General features: G+C 46.7%; 1 protein-coding gene across 5 annotated transcripts in view; it reads right to left on the bottom strand.

Annotated features, from left to right (window-relative positions):
* Positions 1–23,657, bottom strand: part of B3GALT5 (beta-1,3-galactosyltransferase 5) — a 120,579-nt gene that overhangs the window by 25,089 nt on the left and 71,833 nt on the right. Inside the window, exon 1 of one of the 5 annotated variants that reach the window (XM_056559690.1) lies at positions 3,249–3,475. The exons of the other annotated variants lie outside the window; for them this stretch is intronic. The gene's annotated coding sequence lies outside the window, so the exon portion shown is untranslated. Of the gene's footprint in view, positions 1–3,248; positions 3,476–23,657 lie in introns of those variants that run through there. 5 annotated transcript variants of the gene reach the window in all.

Here is a 23,657-nt window from a genome sequence, read left to right as displayed (position 1 = left end):
ACTACATGTACTGTACTACTCTCTATCTGTAATACATGCACTGTACTACTCTCTATCTGTAATACATGCACTGTACTGATCTCTATCTGTAATATATGTACTGTACTGCTCTCTATCTGTAATACATGCACTGTACTGCTCTCTATCTGTACTACATGTACTGTACTACTCTCTATCTGTAATACATGTACTGTACTGCTCTCTATCTGTACTAAATGTATTGTACTGATCTCTACCTGAACCTAATGTACTGTACTGCTCTCTACCTGTACTATATGTACTCTACTGATCTCTACCTGTACTACATGTCCTGTACTGCTCTCTACCTTTACAACATGTACAGGCGCTGGGCATTAAGTCTCATTTCCAACAAAAGTCCCCCTGCCCCTCTCTGAGATACAAGCACTTCCTCTCTGTTATATCTAAATGGGGTGGGGGCAGGTTACACTGGAAGAGCATAGAAGGTGGCAGCTCTGGATTCCATAAGCTAATAAGCGGGCGACACAAGAGTGAGCAGTATAATTTACTAAACTAACACAACAAGCAACAAAACAAATACAGAATCCCATTGGCCGCCCATTAATTATTACCAATAATCCTCTAGGTCTCTGTGCAGACAACACAAAGCCAGATCTGATCCAAGCATTATTATCTCCCCATAATCCTCCATGCGGTGTATGCTGCAAATCATGATATTATAATTATTTGGATTAAAAATGTACCCCTACGTAAGAGTAACTTAGATAAATGAGAGTTATTATAGGTCATCGGGTGTTGGTATCCATCCAATAAATGGTCATCTGTACCAGTGAAGAGCTGAGGACCTTTTGGCTGTGTTCACACTGTGCCTTTTTTTTTTTTTTTGCTGCATTTTTACACAAATGTTTTTGTTTATTATGAGATTGGAGTTTTTTTTTTATCAAAAAAGAAAACACATTTTAAAAATGCAACAAATGCAATTCTTCAAAAAAAAAAAAAAATTCTTCCAAAAACAGTACCACCCCTGTCCTGTTGTGTGTGGTATTACAAGTTGGCTCCATTGACTTCAATGGAAGTGAAGCTGCAATACCACACACCACCCAAGGACAGATGGAGCGCTGTTCTTCTAAAAAAAAAATAAGCTCTGTTTTTGTCATTCTGGATGACCCCTTTTTTAAGGTACGCTTAATCTGCTGCAGAATTTCCAGTGCAGAATTTTCACAGTGGAAAATCGAGCAGCGGATCATATTGCTACTCATCGACTTCAATGAGACTGCAGCAAATCTGGAATACCTGCAGCGGATTACGTACGTGGGAGTCTACTCTAAAGGGGTATAAAATTTTTAGAAAAACATGGCTGCTTTCTTTCAAACACAGCGCCACTATTGATTACGGACCATGTCTGGTATTGCAGCCTGGAACTATTGACTTAAAGGGGTACTCTGGTGCTCTGGCGTCCTGAACATTTCATTTGCTCGTGGTGTCACGGCCACGCCCCTTGTGACGTAACACCACACCCCCTCCATTCATGTCTATGGGAGGGGGCGTGTCTATCGACACGCCCCCTCCCATAGACATGAATGAAGGGGGCGTGGTTATATAGTGGGACAAGGTGCAGATGACCTTAGGAAGAGAAAGGTATATAAGGCATTAGGGTCCTGGAATTTCGGAAAGACCACAGTAAGTGGGAAAATGTAGGCAGGGGGGCACCGACCATATGAGCCATAAATAAAGAACTATTTAATTTATTTCTGGATGAGAAACTAATATAACCTGCTAATATAATTTACTTGCTGCTGTTTCCTTCTTCACCCAACAGGAGGCGCTGTTGTCTCTGCACCTAGATGTATGGTCTGGACGGTGGGTAACGGATTTTGTAAAGTAATCATCATGCACTTAATGAAATAATTGTGAGCCAGCGCGCCCTCCCCTCCCCTCTATTACCCCCCCCTCCCCCCTTCTCCCAGTCTCATCATGTGCCGAATGGCCGGACCCTATTAACATGGTGATTATGTGCATGAGAAGCTGCCAGGGACAACGCAGCATGGACTCCATAGACCAGGCGAGCCGTTATGTAACTGGACAAACACTGCCGTCTCTGTTTGTTAGATTTGTTTCTCGAAAAGTAGGACGATGAACAGTACGGTCCTCTTTATCAGAAAAGAGAAGCTATTACCCAACTATTCCCGGAGGACTGAACGGCAAAGCTACCTGGTGTTACAGATAGTTTCTCAGCTTCATATTAAAGAATCTGATTTCTTTTTTTTCTTTTTTAGGAATTTAGAAATCTATCACCTGTAATCTGCAGAGCAAAAGTGTTAATTCCCCTGCAGCGCCTCCCCAGGAGATATTAAAGGGCACTTAGACATCTTATCCCCTATCCAAAGGGGACCCCCGTGATCTTGCACGCAGCACCCCGTTAAAATCAGTCCCCGGAGCATGTTCGCTCCGGGTCTGATTACTGTCGATCATGGGGCCGGACCAATGTCACATCACGGCTCCGCCCCCGTGTGACGTCACACTCTGCCCCCCTCAATGCAAGCCAATGGGAGGGGGTGTGACAGCTGGATAGGGGATAAGATGTTCAGCCGCCGACAAACCTCCTCCATGTATCTGTGTAGGAGAGCCATTCGGCTATCCTCCGCTCTCCCATAGAGATATCAGGAGGGGTCGTGGCAGCCGCTGCTTTATGTAGGGGTCGTGATGCAAGGCTCCCGGGAGAGCCACGGTCCCATACAGGAGATTGCAGGGGGTCCCAGCTGTAGGACCCCCCACGATCTAAAACTTATCTCATATCATTTGGAGGATATCAGCAATCCAGATATGGTTAAATCCCTGGTGAGAATTTGGTAAGTCCTGTTATCAGGCCTAGATAAAATGTAGGTTTGGTAGTGTGGATTCTTATTGTGAACACAAAAACAGAGACTTCATAAATACATTACATTACTTATCCTGTACTGATCCTGAGTTATATCCTGTATTATACTCCAGAGCTGTACTCACTATTCTGCTGGTGAGGTCACTGTGTACATACATTACATTACTTATCCTGTACTGTTCCTGAGTTATATCCTCTATTATACTCCAGAGCTGTACTCACTATTCTGCTGGTGGGGTCACTGTGTACATACATTACATTACTTATCCTGTACTGTTCCTGAGTTATATCCTCTATTATACTCCAGAGCTGTACTCACTATTCTGCTGGTGGGGTCACTGTGTACATACATTTCATTACTTATCCTGTTGTAACAATCCTACGGGCTCACCTGAGTTAGAGGACCGCTGGCTGGAAGTAGGAGTGGAGCCCAGTGGCAAGGACTGCAGGCAGGTAGTAAGTGCAGGAAGTCTGGCAGAGGCATAGTCAGTAGGCAGGCGGTGGGTCAGGGCAGGCAGCAATAAGCGTGGTCAGACAATCCAGATGGCAACGGTGGTAGCAGTTCAGTAAGTAGGGACAAAGCAGAAGAGTAGTCGGTAGGCAATTCCTGGTCAGCAGTGGACTTCAGTAGTAGCAAGAGCAGCAGATGAGGAGACGCTTGATCAAGGCTCAGGAGCTCAATAATCAGCAAGCTAGAGTGCAAGGGGCTGGACTTATATAGGGAAGTACCAGGTGTGGGGAATCAAGGGTGATGAGCAAGACTTGGCAAGACTAAGGTTACATAATAGGTTTCAGGAAGGAATGTCCAGAGAAGACGGTAGCCTAGCAAGCAGGGCCACTGCCTGGGATGTGGCCGGCCACGGGTTCGAATCCTGACACCTGTACTGATCCTGAGTTATATCCTGTATTATACTCCAGAGCTGTACTCACTATTCTGCTGGTGAGGTCACTGTGTACATACATTACATTACTTATCTTGTACTGATCCTGAGTTATACCCTGTATTATACCCCAGAGCTGTACTCACTATTCTGCTGTGAGGTCACTGTGTACATACATTACATTACTTATCCTGTACTGATCCTGAGTTATTAAAAAATGTGAATCCAGCTCCTTGGTGCAGTTGAAAGGAATTATTAATTGCTTTATCCTACAAGTGACAGACATAACAAAGGATAGGGGATAAGATGTCTGATCGCAGGGGTCCCGCCACTGGGGAACCCCGTGATCTTGGCCGTGGCACCCCAGACATCTGGCGCACGTAGCAAACTTCGCTCACGTGCCGGACAACTGTTGATGTGGGGTGGAGGCTCGTGATGTCATGCCCCCTCCCATAGACTTGCATTGAGGGGGCGTGGCCGTGACTTCATGAGCCTCCGGTGCTGCACTTGATGCTCTAAACTAACACCGGGTGCAGCAGGGAGATCACGGGGATAACATGTCTAGGGGCGGAGTACCCCATTTTAACGTTACTAATTCTTTCTCCTCCGGTCCCAGAACTTTTCCAGTGCTGGTGGTCTGGAAGCAATTAGGAAGAAACTGGGATTAGACATATGAAACCCATCCCCTCTACTACAATAAGACAAAGACCCCGTATATAATGCTTGAAAGGAAATATCTTATTCTGATCCATAAAATCAGTGAACATCCCCGTATTATCTCACTCTCCACATTGGGATTCCTTCTGAGGAATCTTCACATTGAGATAAATGTTTCCTCGGTGTCAGGTTTCTCCCATTTGTTTATATCCAGAATCGTTGCGAATAGGTTAAAGTTACATGTAGGGACAAAGTACAACCCCCTACTGAGGAGAAAGGATATAACTAGATAAATTGGTAACAGATGGACCCACTTCTGCTTTATATCTCAGGGAGTCGCCCTGATTGTTTGAGTTTTCTCCCTCTCCTCATTCTATGTCCTTTGGGTAATGACCTTCAAGAGAAAATCTGACCGCTCCATCCTCCACAGCCGACTCCACAGCCGACGCAGCCCTTAGGTCAGGATTCACACCATCCAATGCGTTGTCAGCGTCAGAGAAGCGGACTCTACGTTCGGCATTATTTCCTTGTTTGTTATGACATTGTTTTGGACGAGAGCCTGATGTTAGGATAGATGGTGGAGCGGTGGGGGTGGGGGGTTTATTCACATGTAAAGTCCAAGTGTAAACCGTATCACTCTGGTCATTAGAAGTATCTCTTCTGGATTTTCCTTTTTTCTACTCCATGATTGATTCTTCCATTGTTTTTATTTTTGTCTGATTTTTTACTTCCAGAACTTGGAATTCTCTATTGTCCTTTAACTGGTACTCCGCCTCTAGACATCTTATCCCCTATCCAGGATAGGGGATAGGGAATATGTTGTGTGATCACGGGGGTCCCGCCACTGGGACGTCACAAGCCTCCGCCCCGCATCGCCAGTCATCCGTCACAGAGAAGAGTTGGCACCCTGTCTGGGGTGCCACAGCCGAGATCGCATGGGTCCCCAGCAGCGGGACCCCCGCGGTCAGACATTGTATCCGCTATCCTTTGGATAGGGGATAAGATGTCCAGGGGTGGAGTACACTTTTAAACCCATACAAAGACACTCTCAATTTCTTTTTGTAAGGCTCATAGTTTTACCTCCTTCTCTCCCAATATATATATATATATATACAATCAGTTTTTTAGAGCATTCTGAAAGAGTAGAGTCCCAGTGTTTTTTTAGCCACAAACCCGTAGGTAGCATGTCCTCTTGATGGTAGGTAGATGGTGTTTTGTGATCCCACCAGAGCTTTCAATTCTTTGATTTGATGTGCAGATCCCAAACGTCTCTTCAAGGCTACAAGATCATGTGGAGCAGGGAGATTTAAATGGGTACTCTTCCAAACTCCTATCCAAAACATAGGGGATAAGATGCCTGATTTGTGGGGGTCCCGCCACTGGAAACCCCCGTGATCTTAGCTGTGCCCCCCCCCCCCCCCCCCCCCCAGACATCCTTTGCATGGCGGGAACTTCGTTCCATGCCGGATGACTGGCGATGTGGGGCGGAGGCTCATAAAGTCACGGTCGCTCGTGATGTCACAGCCACGCCACCGCAATGAAAGTCTATGAGAGGGGGCGTGACGGCCTCCCAAAGACTTGCATTGAGGGGGCGTGGGTGTGATGTCACAAGCGGGGGGGTGACCATGTGGTCATGAGCCTCCGGCGCTGCACCCAATGTTCTAAACAAACGCCGGGTGCAGCAGGGCGCTCGCCGGGGTCCCCAGTTGCGGAGCCCCCGTGATCAGGCATCTTATCCAAAGGATAGGGGATAAGATATATAGGGGAGGAGTACCCCCTGTAAGCCAACATTTCCCAGTTTAAACACTGTGAACGCCTTTTCCACATGGTCTGCATTGGCCTGAAGTTTTGGCAGGTTGGCCTCAGCTCCACTTTCATCCATATAGTCCATATACACAGTTTTACAGATTATATTTTATAGCAGTGTGGGACAATGGCTACACAATATTATCCCTAAAATTGTGATTACAAGTGCATATGGACAATATGGAGGCAAGAGTAGCTGAGACCAACCCGCCAAGACTTCAGACCAATGTAGACCGTGCGAATAAGGCACACACAGTGTTTGAATCGGGAAATGTCACTTAACCAGTTAAGGACAATGGACGTAAATGTACATCCTAATGCGCTGGTACTTTGCGCACCAGGATGTATATTTACATCCTGTACATGACCTGGAGTGGTACTCGCATCATGCATGGCAGGTCCCGGCTGCTATCAGCAGCCGGGAACCCGCCAGTAGTGCCAAACATCAGCAATCGCTGATTAATACAGATCAAACTGATCAAACTGATCCGATATCTATTGGGAGAGGAGGAGGTGGAACTTTGTGCCTTACAAAAGAAATTGAGGAACTACATGTATCTCTGGATGTGCTTCCCCACCCCTAGACATCTTATCCCCTATCCAAAGGATAGGGGATAAGATGTCTGATTGCGGTGGTCCCGCCACTGGGGTCCCCTGTGATCTCGGCTGCGGCACACCAGACATCCGGTGCACGGAGCGTCCTTGCCGGATGACTGGTGATGTGGGGCAGGGGCTCGTGACGTCACAGTCATGCCCCCTCAATGCAAGTCTATGGGAGGGGGCGTGACAGCCGTCAGGCCCCCTCCCATAGACTTGCATTGAGGGGGCGTGGCCGTGACATCACAATTTGGCGCTCTGTTGCTGCACCTGACGCTCTTAACGAATGCCAGGTGCAGCAGGGAGATTGCGGGGACCCCCCCCCCCCCCGCTATCAGACATCTTATCCCCTTTGGATAGGGGATATGAGGTCTAGGGGCGGAGTACACCTTTAAACCCAAGTTGTCACTTACTGATATACATCAGCAAGGCTCAAGTCCTGCAGGAACATGTGGGAACACCGTTAACACCGTTCCCATTAGCAGGACCAGCCCTCGAGTGGAAATCTTGGGTTCCCACCCTTTTTTTTTCCAGGACTTGACCCCTGTATACATATATGTCAAAATGTAGATGAGGAGCATGGAGCTTCATACAACGACAACGACCATGCCATCTGACAGTCACATAAAAAAAAAACATAATACGGGGGTATTTATCAAAGGATTTATGTGTTTTTTTTCACGTAACTTTGGCGCAATACTTTGGCGCAGTGTCTTTTTGCGCCAAAGTTTGGCGCATCTTCTCCACTGTCATTTTTACAACTTTCTGAAAATCACACGGTCCTGAGTATCCTAAGTATAGGGGATAAGTTTGAGATCGCGGGGGGTCCGACTGCTGGGGCCCCCTGCGATCTCCTGTACGAAGCCCCGACAGCCCGCGGGAAGGGGGCGTGTCGACCTCCGCACGAAGCGGCGGCCGACACGCACCCCTCAATACAACTCTATAGCAAAGCTGAAGCGCTGCCTTCGGCAATCTCCGGCTCTCCCATAGAGATGTATTGAGGGGGCGTGTCGGCCGCCGCTTCTTGCGGAGGTCGACACCCGCTATCTGGCCGGAGAGCCTGGCCCCCGTACAGAGAGATTGCAGGGGGCCCCAGCGGTCGGACCCCCGCGATCTCAAACTTATCCCCTATCCTTAGGATAGGGGATACGTTTTTCACCACTGGACTACCCCTTTATCTTTAGTCAGTAATTCATCATTTGCGCCAATCGATCTTTGGCGCAATTTTGGCGCAAATCCCCGCCAAGAAATTTTGCACATGGAAAACACACTTAGCAATGTCAGAACATGTAAAGGCGTCAAAATACATTAAAAAAATTTTTTTTGTGAAAGCAGCGACGCCTCCGGGGCTGCTCAATACTATCCTGCGACGTAGTTGTCTCTGAGGAACCTTCACCCTCCGTTGAGTCAGCATTGGACATGGCGCACAGGTTCAGGAAAGGTAAAGCACTAAAGCAGTGGTCTCCAACCTGCGGACCTCCAGATGTTGCAAAACTACAACTCCCAGCATGCCCGGACAGCCAACGGCTGTCCGGGCATGCTGGGAATTGTAGTTTTGCCACATCTGGAGGTCCGCAGGTTGAAGACCACTGGACTAAAGTAACAAAAAAAAAAAAACTACCCAAGTTGAAAATAAAATCCATTTCACATGGCGGCTATAAACCCCACAAAAGAAAATAACTCATGTCGCTTGCTGATATACTGCAGGAGGGACTCCGAAATGGCTGCACAAGGGGTAAAATACGCGTCCTCTGTGGGGGTAAGTTCTGTGTAAAGGGCGCTGCGAATGGCTGATTTCAACATTTGCGCCAAAATTACTAACAACCTGCACCAAATGATAAATTTGGTGCATGTCCACGAAAAACCAAAGTGAAAAAAAAGGGTAAAAAGAAACGGTCAACAGGCGAAATTGATAAATACCCCCCATTGTGTATAGCCCTATCCTATCCTATGTGCATTGTTAAAATAAAACACCTCAGATGGAAATAGGTACCATGGGGGAGATTTATCAAAACCTGTGCAGAGGAAAACTTGCCTAGTTGCCCATAGCAACCAATCAGATCACTGCTTTCATTTTTCACAGGCCTTCGTAAAAATGAAAGAAGCAAGCTGATTGGTTGCTATGGGCAACTGGGCAAGTTTTCCTCTGCATAGGTTTTGATAAATCTCCCCCCATATTTGTAGGCACCGTCCACAACTATGTCCAAGCCTCGCACATACCCAGTCCTTTACTATACATCCATTGACACATAATACACGGTCCCTGGCTGTAGTCTGTGTCTATTATTAATGTGCTCTCTGGAGTCCTAAAGTTCATATCAGGTGTTTGAACAGTCGCTATGGATGGTGTAATTGTATACATGTATATGTGGCGGGGAACTGTCAGAGTAAGAGACCAACAGATCCACACGCCGAGGAAAAATTCTATTTAAAAAACGAAAAGAATTCAATTTAAAACTCTTACAAAAATAAACCTTGACGTTTAAACCATATAAAAAATTACCTTATAAAATTCACTCTTGACTTTCCTGGGTTTTGGATATTTAATCTCTTAAGGACCCAGGACGTCCCCGGACGTCCTGGCGGTTTCCGGTCCCTGCCGCGCGCCGGGCAGAGATCGTAAGCGGATGCCTGCGGAAATGCTTCAGCAGGCATCCAGCGCAAACGCCGAGGGGGGCCATGTAGGCCCCCCATGTCGGCGATCATCGCAAATCGCAAGGGAAATCGCCCCTCCGATCTGCGGCGATACCGGGCTGATCGGGTCCCGATACTTACCTCGTCCCTGAAGACCCGGATCCCGGCGGCGGAGGCGACAGGTGAGTGGATCTTCGGCGGCGGAGCGGGACCTTTGCAGCAGTCCAGACCGCCGTAAAGCGATCTGAACTGATCCATCTGGTCCCCTTATACTACAACTCCCAGCATGCCCAGACAGCCCTTGGCGTCTGGGCATGCTGGGAGTTGCAGTTTTGCAACATCTGGAGGTCCACAGTTTGGAGACCACTGTGTCCTTCCAAATGTTGCAGAACTACAACTCCCAGCATGCCTGGACAGTTTTGGCATACTGGGAGTTGTAGTTTTGCAACATCTGGAAGGGCACAGATTGGGAACCACTGTACTAGTGGTCTGCAAACTGTAGTCCTCCAGATGTTGCAAAACCACAACTCCAAGCATGCTGGGAGTTGTAGTTCGGCAACATCTGGCTCTAAAGATGTTGCCGAACTACTACTTCCAGCATGCCTGAGAATGTTTGGGAGTTGTGGTTTTGCAACAACTGGAGGCACACTGGATGGGAAACATTGTGTGTTTCCTTACTCCGTTTTTCCCAACTCGTGTGCCTCCAGCTGTTGCAAAACTATAACTACCAGCATGCACTGATAGACTGTGCATGCTGGGAGTTGTAGTTTTGCAACAGCTGGAGGTTCCCCCCCCCCCCTGTGAATGTACAGGGTACATTCACTTGGGCAGGGGGCTTACAGTGAGTATCAGGCTGCAAGTTTGCGATGCAGCAAATTTTGCACGGCAGCTCAAACTCGCAGCAGGAAACTCGCTGTAATCCCCCGCCCGTGTGGCTGTACCCTAAAAACACTACACTAACACAAAATAAAATAAAAAGTTAAAAACACTACATTTAAACATACCCCTACACAGCCCCCCTCCCCTCCCCAATAAAAATAAAAAAACGTCTGGTACGCCACTGTTTCCAAAATGGAGCCTCCAGCTGTTGCATGCTGGGAGTTTTGCAACAGCTGGAGGCACCCTGTTTCGGAATCACTGGCGTAGAATACCCCTATGTCCACCCCTATGCAAATCCCTAATTCAGGCCTCAAATGCGCATGGCGCTCTCACTTTGGAGCCGTGTCGTATTTCAAGGCAACAGTTTAGGGCCACATATGGGGTATCGCCGTACTCGGAAGAAATTGCCTAACAGATTTTGGGGGGCTTTTTTTCCTTTAACCCCTTAAGAAAAGGTGAAGTTGGGGTCTACACCAGCATGTTAGTGTAAAAAAATAAATTTTTTACACTAACATGCTGGTGTTGCCCTTTACTTTTCATTTTGACAAGAGGTAAAAGGGAAAAAAGCCCCCCAAAATGTATAATGCAAATTCTCCCGACTACGGAGATACCCCATATGTGGATGCAAATTGCTCTGGGGGTGCACAACAAGGCCCAGAAGGGAGAGTGCATCATGTACCTTTGAGGTGATTTGCACAGGGGTGGCTGATTGTTACAGCGGTTTTGACAAACGCAAAAAAAAAAAAAGTGACCCCATTTCGGAAACTACACCCCTGGCGGAATTTAATAAGGGGTGCAGTGAGAATTTACACCCCACTGGTGTCTGACAGATCTTTGGAACAGTGGGCTGTGCAAATTAAAAATTTCGTACAGCCCACTGTTCCAAAGATCTGACAGACACCAGTGGGGTGTAAATTCTCACTGCACCCCTTGTTACGTTCCTCAAGGGGTCTAGTTTCCAAAATGGTGTGCCATGTTGGGGTTATTTTGCTGTCCTGGCACCATAGGGGCTTCCTAAATGCGACATGCCCCCCGAGCAAAATTTGCTCTCAAAAAGCCAAATATGACTCCTTCTCTTCTGAGCATTGTAGTTCGCCCATAGTGCACTTCAGGTCAACTTATGGGGTACCTCCATACTCAAAAGAGATGGGGTTACAGATTTTGGGGGGTATTTTCTGCTATTAACCCTTGCAAAAATGTGAAATTTTGGGGGGAAACACACATTTTAGTGATTTTTTTTTTTTTTTTTACGTATGCAAAAGTCGTGAAACCCCTGTGGGGTATTAAGGCTCACTTTATTCCTTGTTACATTCCTCAAGGGGTCTAGTTTCCAAAATGGTATGCCATGTTGGTATTTTTTTAGCTGTCCTGGCACCATAGGGGCTTCCTAAATGCGACATGCCGCCGAGCAAAATTTGCTCTCAAAAAGCCAAATATGACTCCTCTTCTGAGCATTGTAGTTCACCCGTAGTGCACTTCAGGTCAACTTATGGGGTACCTCCATACTCAGAAGAGATGGGGTTACAAATAGTGTTGCTCGCGAATATTCGCAAAGCGAATTTTATTCGCGAATATCGCATGTTCGCGAATTAGCTAATATTCGCGAATATAGCACTATATATTCGTAATTACGAATATTCTTTTTTTTTTTTTTCCACAGTACACATCACAGTGACCATCCCTCTCTGCTTCCAGCTTGTGTGGTGTAAAGAAGGCTCTAATACTACTGTGTGAGACTGGCGTGCGAATTTTCGCATATGTGAAAATTAGCATATGCGAATTTTCGTTTATGCTAATTTTTATTTATGCTAATTTTTATTTATGCTAATTTTCGCATACGCGAAGTTTTGCGTATGCGAAAAAAGAATGAGGATATTACGAATATGCGAATATTCGCGACTATATGACGAATATTCGTCCATATATTCGCGAATATTCGCGAATTCGAATATGGCCTATGCCGCTCAACACTAGTTACAAATTTTGGGGGGTATTTTCTGCTATTAATTCTTGCAAATTTGGGGGGAAACACACATTTTAATGAAATTTTTTAATATTTTTTTACATATGCAAAAGTCATGAAACACCTGTGGGGTATTAAGGCTCACTTTATTCCTTGTTACGTTCCTCAAGGGGTCTAGTTTCCAAAATGGTATGCCATGTGTTTTTTTTTTTTTTTTTTTTTTGCTGTTCTGGCACCATAGGGGCTTCTTTAATGCAACATGCCCCCCAAAAACCATTTCAGAAAAACGTACTCTCCAAAATCCCCTTGTCGCTCCTTCGCTTCTGAGGCCTCTACTGCGCCCGCCGAACACTTTACATAGACATATGAGATATGTGCTTACTCGAGAGAAATTGGGCTACAAATATAAGTATACATTTTCTCCTTTTACCCCTTGTAAAAATTCTAAAATTGGGTCTACAAGAACATGCGAGTGTAAAAAATGAAGATTGTGAATTTTCTCCTTCACGTTGCTGCTATTCCTGTGAAACACCTAAAGGGTTAAAACGCTGACTGAATGTCATTTTGAATACTTTGGGGGGTGCAGTTTTTATAATCGGGTCATTTGTGGGGTTTTTCTAATATGAAGACCCTTCAAATCCACTTCAAACCTGAACTGGTCCCTGAAAAATTGGAAAATTGCTGCTGAACTTTGAAGCCCTCTGGTGTCTTCCAAAAGTAAAAACACGTCAATTTTATGATGCAAACGTAAAGTAGACATATTGTATATGTGAATAAATTTTTTTTTTTCGAATATCCATTTTCCTTACAAGCAGAGAGCAAATTTTGGGATTTTTCACCAAGAAAGGATGCAAGTATCGACAAAATTTTACCACCATGTTAAAGTAGAATATGTCACAAAAAAACAATCTCGGAATCAGAATGATAACTAAAAGCATTCCAGAGTTATTAATGTTTAAAGTGACAGTGGTCAGATGTGCAAAAAATGGCCGGGTCCTAAGGTGTAAAATGGCTGGGTCCTTAAGGGGTTAAAGGGGTACTCTGGTGGAAAACTTTTTTTAATTTATTTTTTTAAATCAACTGGTGCCAGAAAGTTAAACAGATTTGTAAATTACTTATATTAAAAAATCTTAATCCTTCTAGTACTTATTAGCTGCTGAATACTACAGTGGAAATTCTTTTCCGTTTGAAACAGTGCTCTCTGCTGACATCACGAGCACAGTGCTTTCTGCTGACATTTCTGTCCATTTTAAGAACTGTCCAGAGTGGAAGAAAATCCCCATAGAAAACATATGCTGCTCTGGACAGTTACTAAAATGGACAGAGATGTCAGCAGAGAGCACTGTGGTCATGATGTCAGCAGAGAGCTCTGTGTTCCAAAAAGAAAACCATTTGCTCTGTAGTATTCAGCAGCTAATACATTCTAGAAGAATTAAGATTTTTAAATAGAAGTAATTGACAAATCTATTTAACTTTCACCAGTTGATTTAAAAAAAAAAAAAAAGTTTCCCACCGGAGTACCCCTTTAAGCCCTTCTTCCTGCATCAATGGCTAAGGATCCAAAAGCAGGAAGGGTGTCCTGTCTTAGGCCAGAAGGGGTGCTGGTCGGGGGACAGAGCAAGAGAAAAGGAGGAAATCAGAGCAGGAGAGATGGTGACAGAGCAGGGACATGGGGAGATTGGGACAGGAACAGTCTGAGCAGGGGAGATGAGGGATAATCTAAGAAGGGGAGATAGGTAAAGGACAGCGGACACAGATCTGGGTAGATAGGGACAAAAGAAAGGACAAGGCCACATAGACAGAGCCATGGGGATGACAGACTATTGTGAATAGGTTGGAGGGGAGTAGCAGAATACACAAGTCCCTGCACCAGTTCTGTCTAAACATAAATCTCCCAAACAAATAATATCTTGTGCTTTCTATCCATAATTAATGTGATCATACAACAGACCGACCATACAGCAGGGCGACCATACAGCAGGGCGACCATACAGTAGACCGACCATACAGCAGACTGACCATACAGCAGGGCGACAATACAGCAGGGCGACCATACAGCAGGGCGACCATACAGCAGGGCGACCATACAGCAGGGTGACCATACAACAGAGCGACCTTACAGCCTGGCGACCATACAGCAGGGCGACCATACAGCAGACTGACCATACAGCAGACCGACCATACAACAGACCGACCATAGAGCAGGGCGACCATACAGCAGACCGACCTTACAGCAGGGTGACCATACAGCAGACCGACCATACAGCAGGGCGACCATACAGCAGACCGACCATACAACAGACCGACCATACAGCAGGGCGACCATAATGCAGACTGACCATACAGCAGACTGACCATACAGCAGGGCGACCATACAGCAGACTAACCATACAGCAAGGCGACCATACAGCAGACTGACCATACAGCAGACCCACCATACAGCAGGGCGACCATACAGCAGACTGACCATACAGCTGGGCGACCATACAGCAGGGCGACCATACAGCAGACTAACCATACAGCTGGGCGACCATACAGCAGGGCGACCACACAGCAGACTAACCATACAGCTGGGCGACTATACAGCAGGCTGACCATACAGCAGACTGACCATACAGCAGGGTGACCATACAGCAGACCGACCATACAGCAGACCGACCATACAGCAGACCGACCATACAGCAGACTAATCATACAGCAGGGCGACCATACAGCAGGGTAACCATACAGCAGACTGACCATACAGCAGACTGACCATACAGCAGACTAACCATACAGCAGACTGACCATACAGCAGACCGACCATACAGCAGACCGACCATACAGCACACTGACCATACAGCAGACTGACCATACAGCAGACCCACCATACAGTAGACTGACGATACAGCAGACCGACCATACAGCAGACGACCATACAGTAGACTGACCATACAGCAGACCGACCATACAGCAGGCCGAACATACAGCAGGCCGACCATACAGCAGACCGACCATACAGCAGACCGACCATACAGCAGACCGACCATACAGCAGACCGACCATACAGCAGACTAACCATACAGCAGACTAACCATACAGCAGACTAACCATACAGCAGACCCACCATACAGCAGACCAACCATACAGCAGACCAACCATACAGCAGACCAACCATACAGCAGACTAACCATACAGCAGACTAACCATACAGCAGACTAACCATACAGCAGACCCACCATACAGCAGACCGACCATACAGCAGACCCACCATACAGCAGACTAACCATACAGCAGACCGACCATACAGCAGACCGACCATACAGCAGACCGACCATACAGCACACTGACCATACAGCAGACCGACCATACAGCAGACCGACCATACAGTAGACTGACCATACAGCAGACTGACCATACAGCAGACGACCATACAGTAGACTGACCATACAGCAGACCGACCATACAGCAGGCCGAACATACAGCAGGCCGAACATACAGCAGACCGACCATACAGCAGACCGACCATACAGCAGACCGACCATACACCAGGCGACCATACAGCAGGGCGACCATACAGCAGACCGACCATACAACAGACCGACCATAGAGCAGGGCGACCATACAGCAGACCGACCTTACAGCAGGGCGACCATACAGCAGACCGACCATACAGCAGGGCGACCATACAGCAGACCGACCATACAACAGACCGACCATACAGCAGGGCGACCATAATGCAGACTGACCATACAGCAGGGCGACCATACAGCAGACTGACCATACAGCAGACCCACCATACAGCAGGGCGACCATACAGCAGACTGACCATACAGCAGACCCACCATACAGCAGGGCGACCATACAGCAGACTGACCATACAGCTGGGCGACCATACAGCAGGGCGACCATACAGCAGACTAACCATACAGCTGGGCGACTATACAGCAGACTGACCATACAGCTGGGTGACCATACAGCAGGGCGACCATACAGCAGACTTACCATACAGCAGACTGACCATACAGCAGGGCGACCATACAGCAGACCGACCATACAGCAGACCGACCATACAGCAGACTAACCATACAGCAGGGCGACCATACAGCAGGGTAACCATACAGCAGACTGACCATACAGCAGACTGACCATACAGCAGACTGACCATACAGCAGACCAACCATACAGCAGACCGACCATACAGCAGACCGACCATACAGCACACTGACCATACAGCAGACCGACCATACAGCAGATGACCATACAGTAGACTGACCATACAGCAGACCGACCATACAGCAGGCCGAACATACAGCAGGCCGACCATACAGCAGACCGACCATACAGCAGACCGACCATACAGCAGACCGAACATACAGCAGACCAACCATACAGCAGACTAACCATACAGCAGACTAACCATACAGCAGACTAACCATACAGCAGACCCACCATACAGCAGACCGACCATACAGCAGACCCACCATACAGCAGACTAACCATACAGCAGACCGACCATACAGCAGACCGACCATACAGCAGACCGACCATACAGCACACTGACCATACAGCAGACCGACCATACAGCAGACCGACCATACAGTAGACTGACCATACAGCAGACCGACCATACAGCAGACGACCATACAGCAGGCCGAACATACAGCAGACCGACCATACAGCAGACCGACCATACAGCAGACCGACCATACAGCAGACCGACCATACAGCAGACTAACCATACAGCAGACTAACCATACAGCAGACACACCATACAGCAGACCGACCATACAGCAGACTGACCATACAGCAGACGACCATACAGCAGACGACCATACAGTAGACTGACCATACAGTAGACTGACCATACAGCAGGCCGAACATACAGCAGGCTGACCATACAGCAGACCGACCATACAGCAGACCGACCATACAGCAGACCGACCATACAGCAGACCAACCATACAGCAGACCAACCATACAGCAGACTAACCATACAGCAGACCCACCATACAGCAGACCCACCATACAGCAGACCCACCATACAGCAGACCAACCATACAGCAGACCGACCATACAGCAGACCCACCATACAGTAGACTGACCATACAGCAGACCGACCATACAGCAGACGACCATACAGTAGACTGACCATACAGCAGACTGACCATACAGCAGGCCGAACATACAGCAGGCCGACCATACAGCAGACCGACCATACAGCAGACCGACCATACAGCAGACCGACCATACAGCAGACCGACCATACAGCAGACTAACCATACAGCAGACTAACCATACAGCAGACCCACCATACAGCAAACCGACCATACAGCAGACCCACCATACAGCAGACTAACCATACAGCAGACTGACCATACAGCAGACCGACCATACAGTAGACCGACCTTACAGTAGGGTGACCATACAGCAGACGACCATACAGCAAACGACCATACAGCAGACTGACCATACAGCAGGGCGACCCTACAACAGGTTGACCATACAGCAGACTGACCATACAGCAGGGCGACCATACAACAGGTTGACCATACAGCAGGGCGACCATACAGCAGACTGACCATACAGCAGGGCGACCTTACAGCAGGACGACCATACAGCAGGGCGACCATACAGCAGACTAACCATACAGCAGACTAACCATACAGCAGACTGACCATACAGCAGACCGACCATACAGCAGACCGTCCATACAGCAGACCGACCATACAGCAGACCGACCAAACAGCAGACCCACCATACAGCTGACTAACCATACAGCAGACTAACCATACAGCAGACCGACCATACAGCAGACCCACCATACAGCAGACCCACCATACAGCAGACTAACCATACAGCAGACTAACCATACAGCAGACCGACCATACAGCAGACCGACCATACAGCAGACCGACCATACAGTAGGGTGACCATACAGCAGACGACCATACAGCAGACGACCATACAGCAGACAGACCATACAGCAGGGCAACCATACAGCAGACTGACCATACAGCAGGGCGACCTTACAGCAGACTGACCATACAGCAGACTAACCATACAGCAGACCGACCATACAGCAGGGCAACCTTACAACAGGTTGACCATACAGCAGACAGACCATACAGCAGGGCAACCATACAGCAGACTGACCATACAGCAGGGCGACCATACAACAGGTTGACCATACAGCAGACAGACCATACAGCAGGGCAACCATACAGCAGACTGACCATACAGCAGGGCAACCTTACAGCAGACCCACCATACAGCAGGGCGACCATACAGCAGACTACCCACACAGCAGGGCGACCATACAGCAGGATGACCATACAGCAGACTGACCATATAGCAGACCCTTACAGCAGACCGACCATACAGCAGGGTGACCATACAGCAGGGCGACCTTACAGCAGACTGACCATACAGCAGACTGACCATAAAGCAGGGCAATCATACAGCAGACTGACCATTCAACAGACCAACCATACAGCAGGGCGACCTTACAGCAGGGTGGTAGCGCCATAGATGACACCATCAATAATCCCAATGACAGACAAATAAATAAGATGAGATGTTCAACAGCACCCAATCCACCACAAGAGAAGGTCCTGATCAATCAGAATTTAGAATTATCGACAGACCTTACACCTACTACCATATATCATATTAAGAACTGTCCAGAGCAGGAGAAAATCCCCATAGCAAACATATGCTGCTCTGGACAGTTCCTAAAATGGACAGAGATGTCAGCAGAGAGCACTGTGGTCATGACAGAAGAGAAGTTCAAAAAGAAAAGCATTTCCCCGGTAGTATACGGGCTGTACCCTATTAAGTACTAAAAAATTTTTTTTTATTGATTTAAAAAAAAGTTTTCCACGGGAATACCCCTTTAACTTTCCAGTAAACAAACTGAGAAGGATAGATAGACATAACAGAGATGCAGGCATATGCGTATACATTTAAAGGACAAATGCAAATAGGCAAACAATGAAAAACAGTATAAAAAAAAGATAATTAAAAAAAAGCAATAAAAATATGTAAAAAAAAGGAAACTAAAAATAAAAATTATAACGTACAATTACTTAATTATATGCATCACCCAATTATAAAAATTACAATGTTAATTTAACTGCATAATATTTTAAGGTTTCAACAACAATAAACTATAAAAGTAACTATAAAAATTATAAAGTATTATAAAAAGGATAATAAAATCTATAGTCATCTGGCATCATTATGCAAAAGTAACCATAAAAGCAATATATAATTAGGGGCGTGGCCTGGCAGCTGTACCTAATGGCCGCTTGAAACTAACGCTCTGCAGCTAATGCTCACAAAGCTACTGATCCTGCCTCTTAACGACGCTACTTGCTACTAGATTTGGCCCTGACAGCGCTATGATACCTCCCGGCAGGAAGCGACAGAACAAGCCAGGCGAGAACATGTTAAAACAGTTTGGAAAGCTGGGTGCCCAGGGAAACAAAGATGGCGCAGACTCATCGCTCTCTCCCTCACTCTCCCCGGCTGCCGCTCCTTACCGCCCGCCCTCTCGTCTACCTCAGCGGCAGCCCGACAGGACCCTCTCTAGACGAGGGAGCTCCACGGCGACGACCAGAGTGAGCCCCGCTGGACGCTTACCGCTTCAGTGGGTGGCTCTAGTGAGGGGAGACGGATCTCCTGCAACAATGGCGTATGGTGAAGATGGCACGCTGCCGCTTGATCAGGGGGAGATTGCTGCTACCCTGAGAGATGTAAGTGACTCTCCCCATCATCTCACCTCTTCGCCCCAAATCAGCCCGGTGAAGCTGAGGCTTACTAATACTAATGGGGATACCTGGGCAACTGACTCTCCTACCTCAGGCTGCTCTCACGATGGAGAGGCGAGTGGCATGAAGCATTGAGATCTGATGCGGGCGTTCTCTGTATTCAGGAGACGCATGTGTCCACTGCTAACCTTCCTGATTTGCGCCACAGAAGATTTCCTGTGGTTCTCTCGTCTTCATTTCAGAAGAAAAAGTGTGGGGTTATGATTGCTTTCAGTGATAAAAATAACTCCTACCATTAGTTCTCAGTTTATAGACCCACAAAGTAGATATATGATTGTTGTTTGCTCCCTCAATAATGTGCAGTACACGATTGTTAATGTATATGCTCCACACACCCGCCAACTGAGATTCTTTACCAGAGTTTTAAAGAGAGCTATATCTATGCAACAGGGAGCACTGATATATTGCGGAGATTTCAATACTGTTGTTTCTCCGTCCTTGGACCAGTCCTCCGTGGATGCCAGGCGTGCCTTCTATCTAGATGACCTCTTACTCAAATACGATTTATATGATATTTGGCGTATTCAGCATGCCACTGAGCGTGATTAAACACACTGTTCGGCTAGGCACCATTCCTTCTCAAGACTCGACTTTGTTCTTACCGATAGGTCCTTAGTGGATAGAGTAGCAAAATCTGACATAGGAGTGCGGACGTGGTCAGACCATGCTCCAGTTACTATTATGATAACTGAGGCATTACCACAAAAGAGCGACTTTGTATGGAGGGCAAACACACACCTGATAGCTCACTCCTCCCATTCTCAATTTTTAGATGGGGCACTGTTGGATAATTTTTCCCTTAATGTTACTTCGGACGTGAGCCCCACCAGTACTTGGCTGGCCCATAAGGCTGTCATCAGAGGCTCCTTTATTCAACTAGGTGCTACTTTAAAAAAGCAAAGAACTCTTGCAATCGATGAATCTCTTAATAAGTTAAAGACACTAGAAGCTATGCAAAAGTCCTCCTACACGACTGACACTGAAAATCTTCTGTGCTCAGAGAGACTCCATCTTAGGCGTTTATTGCTTTACGGTTATGAGAGGTCGCTCAGGAAGACTAAACTTTCTTTTTACCATCAGGATAACAAAACTGGATCTCTTCTGGCCAGGAAGCTGAAACCGCTTACACATCGACATCGCATAGCTGTGTTAAAGCATCCTAGGACTCAAGTACCGCAGTTGTCCCCCCCGCCAGATAGCCAATGCCTTTAAAGATTATTATGAGGCGCTCTATAATTTGAATGCGGACTCTGCGTGTTCGCAGCCCACCCAAGAGAGAATTGACGCTTTTCTTTCCTCTTTGTCCCTCCCTAAGCTTCCACCTTCTGCCTTGCTTTCCCTAAACGCCCCTTTATGTCAGTGGAAATTACTACCGCTGTTAAATCCTTGCCGAACAACAAAACTCCTGGCCCAGATGGTCTCCCTAATGAATACTATAAAAGGTTCCTCCCAACTTTACTGCCCCATTTACTGCCAGTCTACCATAACGCTGTGGAGACTGGGAGAATGCCACCTGAACTGTTAGACGCCCTCATCACCACTAACCAAGCCTCCAATTACCGCCCAATCTCCCTCCTTAACGGAGATGCTAAAATCTACGCTAAAATCTAGCTATGCAATTGCGACCTTACTTGCCTGGATTACTTGGTAGAGAACAGGTGGGATTTACCTTGGGCCGCCAGGCTCCAGACAATACTAGGAAAGTCTTATCTCTTTTACAACACTGTGAACGCTCTAAATTTCCCTCTATTTTTTTGACGTTGGATGCAGAAAAATCCTTCGACAGAGTGAACTGGCTTTACACCTTCTCGGCTTTGAAATCTTTTGGTCTTGAGGGTAATATTCTCTCCGCTATACAGGCATTATATTCAAACCGTGTGGTGAGTGTCTATACTACTGGCCGGTTCACTCTGTCGAATGGCACACGACAGGGCTGCCCCCTTTCACCCCTGATATACCTCATGACTATTGAGCCATCAGCCCAACAAATTAGATCGTGTGCTGCGGTTTTGGGGGTCAGAGTGGGAGACCTGGAGCATAAACTGGCTCTTTTTGCTGACGACGTGCTGCTTACATTGACCGATCCTGAACCTTCCCTGACAGCCCTTTTCCAAATATTAAGTTCCTTTAGCGAATTAACCTAGCCTTACCGGTACACAGCCCTTGCTAAACTCCCTGAAACCTAAATTTCCTTTAGATTGGCAAACTCAGTATATCACATATCTTGGTATTCAACTAACCTCCCCCACCTCTCTAACGTTTCAAACCAACTTCCTTCCACTCTTAACCACTCTTTCCTCTTCGTTTGCTACTTATAACAAACATATTCTCTCTTGGTGTGGTCGTCTAGCAGCTTTCAAAATGCTGCTTCTGCCGAAATTAATGTATCTATTTCGTACCTTACCAATTTCCATACCTGCCTCTTATTTTAAGACTATAGATAGATTACTTGACGACTTTATATGGCACGGTAAACACCCTAGACTGTCTAGGAAAATTATGAGGCATGGTAGCCTGGCGGGGGGACTAGGTCGTCCTAGTATCGAATGTTACTATAAGGCTTGTGTGTTGGATCAGATGAAACATTGGTGGCTGGGTAACACGTGCAAATTATGGGTGTTGCTGGAACAAGCATACAATGTCAATTGCTCCTTGAAATCCAGAATGCTTGCAATACTTTCCATACACCGTTGCCTAAGACACATTTAACATCTATTGACGTTTCGGACAAAGTATGGAAATTTAGCCTTGAAAACTTCCCTAATCTTATGACCTGCCCACCTAGACATATCCCGATAGAACAACTATCTCTAGCAATTCCAGACTTAGATGTCTCTACTTGGAAATTAGCAGGCATTCACTCTGTAAAAGATGTCTTAGACGACACGGGTACAGTGCATTTTCAATCCCTTAGAGATCGGTTTGCTATTCCCCACAAAGACTTTTATAAGAGTCTGTAGATAAGGAGTTTATTAGCCACTGGATGGCTGGATTCCTTTAAAATCCCTGCTCGTCTATTGGGGACACTTAATGCTTCTGCTGCTTCAATGAGAGGCATATCCTTTTTTTGCGATCTTCTCGACGATAAATCTACCATTGAGCCGCTACTTTATATGGCTAAATGGGAAAAGGATCTTGATATGGTAATCTCACTGGAGCAATGGCAAACTACTTTTGAATTCATCAAACGTTTCTTTAAGTGTGTGACACATCAGGAGGCTTTTCTCAAAACCATACACAGATGGTACTTTACTCAGAACAGACTTCACAAAATGAATGCTTCTTGCTCAGAGTTATGTTGGCGGGGGTGTGGATGGGTGGGAACGATATTACACACGTTATGGCAGTGTCCTGTATTGCAATCGATGTGGGAGGGGATTGGGATGGTTATTTCTAGGATGTTGGGCAGGGAGGTACTTCTCACTCCATCACTGGCTCTCCTCATGATAGGCCTTGACACACTGCCGCTCATGTTTTCATGTCCGCTGAGCTATCTATAAGTAAAAAATGGAAAACTGCTCACATTCCTACACTATCCGAAATACTTTCTTATGTTAACTTAACTTGCGACT

This window comes from Hyla sarda, chromosome 2 (genome assembly GCF_029499605.1).
Source record: "Hyla sarda isolate aHylSar1 chromosome 2, aHylSar1.hap1, whole genome shotgun sequence".
NCBI classification, from domain to species: domain Eukaryota; kingdom Metazoa; phylum Chordata; class Amphibia; order Anura; family Hylidae; genus Hyla; species Hyla sarda.
Note: the sequence above shows the minus strand (reverse complement) of the source record. Positions and strands in the feature narration are given on the sequence as shown.